We start from the raw sequence: 6,000 nt of genomic DNA, 5'->3' as shown, positions 1-6,000 counted from the left end.
TCAACTATAAAAACCAATTTGTCTTTCCTTCTACATCTATGTCATTGCAGCTAATTTATATTTTGCATTTTTTATTGGTGTTATGAAAGGATACAAATCAATGCCTCTTTTCATATACAGTTTTACCAGTCTTTTTCTTTTCCCCCTTTTTACAGTTAATATGAAGGAAGGACCTCATTTCTCTTCTGTGTCCACCATTCCAGGCAGTGCTTCTTCAACTTGGCTGCACATTAGAATAACCAGAGGAGCTTTAAAAACTTCCCTATGCCAGAATGCACTGGAGGCCACTAAGTACCATCAGAGTTTGCAGTGATGGAATCCAGGCACCAACATTTTTTAAGGTCCCCTGGTGATTCCAACATGCAGCCAAGGCTGACAAGTCCAGAAGTAAACAGACTCAAGTGCATCTAAACAGCGCCCGCTTTTCCTGGGTAATCTCATCTATATCCACATGGGGACACCGCGCCTCCTATTCTGGCCGGACTTGTTCTTCCTGCTCAACCGTGTCCCATTTGTACTCAAGTTCTGCCTGGCGCCGCTTCCAGAACTCCAAAAGTAAGGTGACTAACAGAGAGACAGAACAGCAGAATGTGGATCTTCAGTGATGACTGATGCTTCAGAAATCTGTACTTAATATTTATTACAATTAACACTTTGGTAAATGGTTAATAAAATCACATTTTATTTATAGGCGATACTAAAGAAAAAAATGAGTTAATACCTTTTTTAAGAAAAAAGAATATGTAGATAATTTATTGAACTTTTGGAAACAGACTAGCTCTCTAGCTCAAGGGAAAGGTATTAACGTGATGGTCAGAGGCAGGTGACTGTGTCTGACGCTAAAGTACCTGCTACCAGCACATTATGCCCTCTAAAAACACAAATATCGGGGGGAAGGGTGGGTATAACTCAGTGATAGAGCACGTGCTAAGCATGTACAAGGTCTTGGGTTCAAGCCCCATTACCTCCATTAAAAAAAGTAAAAAAAAGCACAAGTAACTGTCACAATTTAAAAGCACTGCACGGTGCACCCTCCAAGCCTTCTCCTCACATCCCTCTGTCTCTTCTGTCCAAAGGACCTGAGGGTGGGGAAGGGGATGAGAATGCTTTAGTAGCCCTTGCATTTCTATTTTCCACCACCCCAGTCACACAAACTTAAAATAATATTCTTAAGTATGGAAAACTGCCATTTTTCTCAATCATCGGTAAAGTAATTTTTAGAAATCGTCATTGTGTTTTAAGACTCGTAAGTTTAAATAGTAGACAAAAACAACATGAAATGTTAATTGAAAATGTGGCTTCAGGGTAAATCCCCTAAGCCCTTCTTCCCAACAGACTGTTACCCCTAGGCTCCAACTCTAGAGAAATTGCAGAATAACCACTGTGCCCTCCACCGTTATACCTGAGTCTCTACAATGCTCTGAGAATAAAGAGGAAAAAGACACAGTCCCTGCTTCCGGGAGCTCCTAGGTGCACAGGACTCATCATGAAGTGATGGCTGAGAAGGCGTGTAAAGAGGGCTTGGATAACAGTCAGCAGAGGGTGCTCGGGGCAGAGAGCCGGAACTGTAGCCAAGGCTCTCCCAGAGGAGGGAACCACAGTTGTGAGATCTGAGATGCCCTAGAAGTGATCAGGTGAACGTATAATGTTAAGGCCATTTCTCCCTGGGGAGTTGTGCATGCAAAGGAGGGAGGCCAAACAAAGCCAGGTCCCTTCCAGGAACTGCAAATAGTCTACAAGCGAGCACAGGGTGTGGGAGGCAGATGAGGCAACCAGGTGGAGAGATCACAGGTGCACATCACAAAGGACTCTGTGTGCCTCCAAGGTAGAGGAGACATGCAAAGTGATCTAGAAAGAGACAAGATAGTGTCAGGGAGGACTACTGGCAGGTTCATGTGAAGTCCTGCTGAGGCCCTGCCAGGAGGAGAGAGAAGAAAACATTTCAGCAGGTGGACGGATTGGCCACAGGTGTGATGGAAGGGCAGGAAGAGGTCAAAGATGCCGGCCAGCTTTCTGGCTTTGGCAGTGTCTAAATAATAGTGCCATTCTGTGAAATAAGAAGGGCAAGAACCTCCTAGAGGAAAACATAGGCAAAACATTATCTGACATACATTGCAAAAATTTTCTCCTAGAAGAAATAAAAGCAAGAATAAACAAATGGGACCTAATGAAACTTACAAGCTTCTGCAGAGCAAAGGAAACCAGAAATAAAACAAGAAGAAAACCTATGGAATGGGAGAAAATTTTTGCAAGAGAAACCGACAAAGGCTTGATCTCCAAAATTTATAGGCAGCTCATATGACTCAATAAGAGGAAAATAAACAACCCAATCCAAAAATGGGCAGAAGACCTAAACAAGCAATTCTCCAAGGAAGACATTCAAATGATCAAAAAGCACATGAAAAAATGTTCAATATCACTAATCATCAGAGAAATGCAAATCAAAACTACAATGAGGTATCACCTCACACCAGTCAGAATGGCCGTCATTCAAAAATCCAAAAATGACAAATGCTGGAGAGGCTGTGGAGAAAGGGGAACCCTCCTACACTGCTGGTGGGAATGCAGTTTGGTGCAGCCACTATGGAAAACAGTGTGGAGATTCCTCAAAAGACTAGGAATAGACTTACCATATGGCCCAGGAATCCCACTCTTGGGCTTGAATCCAGAAGGAAATCTACTTCAGGATGACACCTGCACTCCAATGTTCATAGCAGCACTATTTACAATAGCCAAAACATGGAAACAGCCTAAATGTCCATCAACAGGTGACTGGATAAAGAAGATGTGGTATATTTATACAATGGAATACTACTCAGCCATAAAAACCGACAACATAATGTCATTTGCAGCAACATGGATGCTCCTGGAGAATGTCATTCTAAGTGAAGTAAGCCAGAAAGAGAAAGAAAAGTACCATATGAGATCGCTCATATGTGGAATCTAAAAAACAAAAACAAACAAACAAACAAAAACAAAGCATAAATACAGGACAGAAATAGACTCATGGACAGAGAATACAGACTTGTGGTTACCAGGGGGTTAGAGGGTGGGAAGGGATAGACCGGGATTTCAAAATTGTACAATAGATAAATGAGATTATACTGTATAGCACAGGGAAATATACACAAAATGTTATGATAAATCACAGAGAAAAATTGTGACAATGAGTGTGTATATGTCCATGAATGACTGAAAAATTGTGCTGAACACTGGAATTTGACACAACATTGTAAAATGATTATAAATGAATAAAAAATTAAAAAAAAAAGAAGGGCAGGAAGAGGGGCAAGTCATGAGAGGAGACAACTGATTCAGTTCTGGCTGGGTGCCTGTGTGCTCCAGGAGAGATGTGCAGTAGGCAAATAAAAGTCTAGAAATCGGGAGAAAGTTCTAGGCTGAGCCAAGTAGTTTTTCTGTTTCAAGAGGCTAATGGGTGTGAGTGGACAAGCTCACAAGAGGTGTATAGGGATAGCTCTCACCCTCCTGCATATGGGAAGAATTTGGGAGCCTTTCAAAAATAGTGCACCACAGCCTGGAGTGGGGCCTTTGTACTGTTTATTATTTTTTAAATACTTCTTTCCTTTTTGTGGGGAGTATTGAGCTTTATTTATTTTAATGGTGGTACTGGGAATTGAACCCAGGACCTCTTGCATGCTAAGCACGTGCTCTACCACTGAGCCATACCGTCCCCACCTTTTTTTGTTTTTAGACATTAGCTCTACCGAGCAGTCAGGGTTGAGAATCAACCTGCAGAGAGCAGAGAGCCTTGGGGTTAGAGAACAAGGAGAAGCTGCCCAGAGCCCTGTAGACCCCACCAGGGGCAGCCGGAGACGCAGGGAGCCTCGGAAGTGCTGTGAGGAATGTGAACTCAAAACTCCCCAATAGCAAAGACGACAAACATATTTCAAGCACCCACTTCCCAGCAGTGTTTGTTCTGACTTTACTAGTTTTCCAGTAATACTCAGTGAGAATAGAAATTATCTGGACACAGGGATCAAATTCAAATGCTGATTATGACCATTCTTAGCTGCGTGATTACTGATTAAGTTACTCGTCTGCCACGTGTAAAACGGGGGACCTAGCACCGTGCTCGTGGGCTGCTGTGAGTGTAATGAAATGACATCTATAAAGGCGCTCCTGACTCTCAGAGGTAATTGCTACTATTGTCCCCATTTAGGACACCAAGAAACAGAGTCACAGAAAGCTTCAAACATTTGCCCAAGATGAGGGTTGGGATCAGGAATCAAGCCAATGACTTCTTGGATCCAGAGCCCAGGATCTTCTTACGAACAACACAGCACTGCCCAGGCTCCCTGCTCCAAAACCAGCCTCCCTTTGGCTCAGTTCCATGGCACCTGCGCTGCACAGATGCCCTCACTGCCTGCCCGCCCGCCCGGTGTCTGACCCCGGCACTCCTCCCTCCGTCCCACACAGCGCTTCCTTGGGCACACCATCGCTCACGAGGCCATTGCTGTGGCTACTCGGATGTTTACATGGAAACGCAGGTGGCAGCCCAGGTTTTTGCTATAGATGCTGCTGTCAGTGGAGGCAAAGAGCTCACAGTTGGTGGGGGAGGCCACTTGTGGTCTCCTCCTTGGCTGGAGAGCTGGATGAAATCCAGTTTCCCTTTGCGACTTAGACATCCAGCATGAGAGATATGTAAGGCCATCTGGCCTCTCAACATAGAAATGATGCCCCCGCAGTCATTCTTAACATTGTAATCTCCTGGCTCCACCAGGGAGCAGGGGCCATGGCCTGTTGTCCACCAAGTTTTGTTTCCTTGCACAACAGCTACAATGGGGTGAGTTAACACCGGACCAGAAAATCTACAAAGCCCTCGTGTACTATTTCCTGACACTTGCAGGTCACCAAAATACCCCAGATCCCCCAAGTAAACAACTAGTAAGAGGAACTGAGCTTGCTCGTCTGTCAGACCCCTGATGGCAGGACTGATTTGGCCTCTCCTGCTCTCCGGATGATCCGTTCTCCTTCTGTGTGCCCTTCCCCGAGTGAAAGGGACAGTTCTTTGTTTATGGGCTAGGGAGTATTTGTGGCTGTCTGACCAGAACCTTCAAAAGTAGAGCTCTTGGTGAGAGTGGAAGCATGGCACCCACGTCTCATGAGCTCAGCTACCCAACAGCCTCATCTAGCCAAGACTGTGGCCAACACCAGGGGTCCATGCTGTTGAGTGTTGGGTCTGGAGAGCAATGCCTCCACCACTGAGAAGCTGCCCCACCACTTGTGCCCTTGTCCCCTTCGAGGGGGAGGTGACACATCCATGGGATAAAAGCCGCGAGGGCACTAGGTGACTGTGGACCAAGCTGTGACTGGCCGGTCCTGCCCCCCATGTGACCCATGTTAGCCTCAAGTGCAGAAAATCCCCAAAGAGACCCCTGCTTGAGTGAATGGGTCACCTATAAGCCAACTGTCCTCGGGACGCCTAAGAAGCAACACAATATACACAGTGAGACACCCACTCACTGAAGTCCCCAAGGCTCACAGCTCCCTAATGTGACACCAGGTACCCCCAGCAAACAGAAGACCCTTACTTTATAATTGACTTGAGAATTCTACTACCAACACTGCCTTCCACCTTCCACTTATAAAGTTCTTTCCACTCTGTCCCCTGCTCTGCAATTGTGCAATCAGTCCAGAGCTCCTTCATGAGACAGGAGGGAAGGGGGCAGGGCACAGACATTAAAAGAATGGCACAGCCATTAGCACCGAGACGGTGGAAAAGTCAACTCCCAGTAGATCTTGAGCTTCAATACACACTCACTGAAATACAGCAGGATGCTAAATGGCACTCCTACAGGTGCCAGGACAGGTTCAAGGCTGACCATGAAAGGTCAAAGGGTGAGTGGTGGCCCAATTTCTGGTAATCGCAACACCTTCCCCAAAGCGGTTGGAATATTCCTCCCACTTATTAGCATATGAAGATACTGAGTGCATAAAAACTAACAACCACACCTCGTGGCTGCTCTCTCTGCTGAGGGA

At 45.5% G+C, this 6,000-nt stretch overlaps 1 long non-coding RNA gene across 1 annotated transcript in view; it reads right to left on the bottom strand.

The window, feature by feature from the left end:
- Positions 1-469: 469 nt before the first annotated feature.
- The window catches only part of LOC140699644 (uncharacterized), a 28,582-nt gene continuing 23,051 nt past the window's right edge, over positions 470-6,000 (bottom strand). Inside the window, exon 4 of the long non-coding RNA XR_012077886.1 lies at positions 470-564. This is a non-coding gene — a long non-coding RNA (uncharacterized lncRNA). The remainder of the gene's footprint in view (positions 565-6,000) is intronic.

This window comes from Vicugna pacos, chromosome 11, assembly GCF_048564905.1.
Source record: "Vicugna pacos chromosome 11, VicPac4, whole genome shotgun sequence".
Classification (NCBI taxonomy): domain Eukaryota; kingdom Metazoa; phylum Chordata; class Mammalia; order Artiodactyla; family Camelidae; genus Vicugna; species Vicugna pacos.
This window is presented reverse-complemented; position numbering and strand designations above follow the sequence as displayed.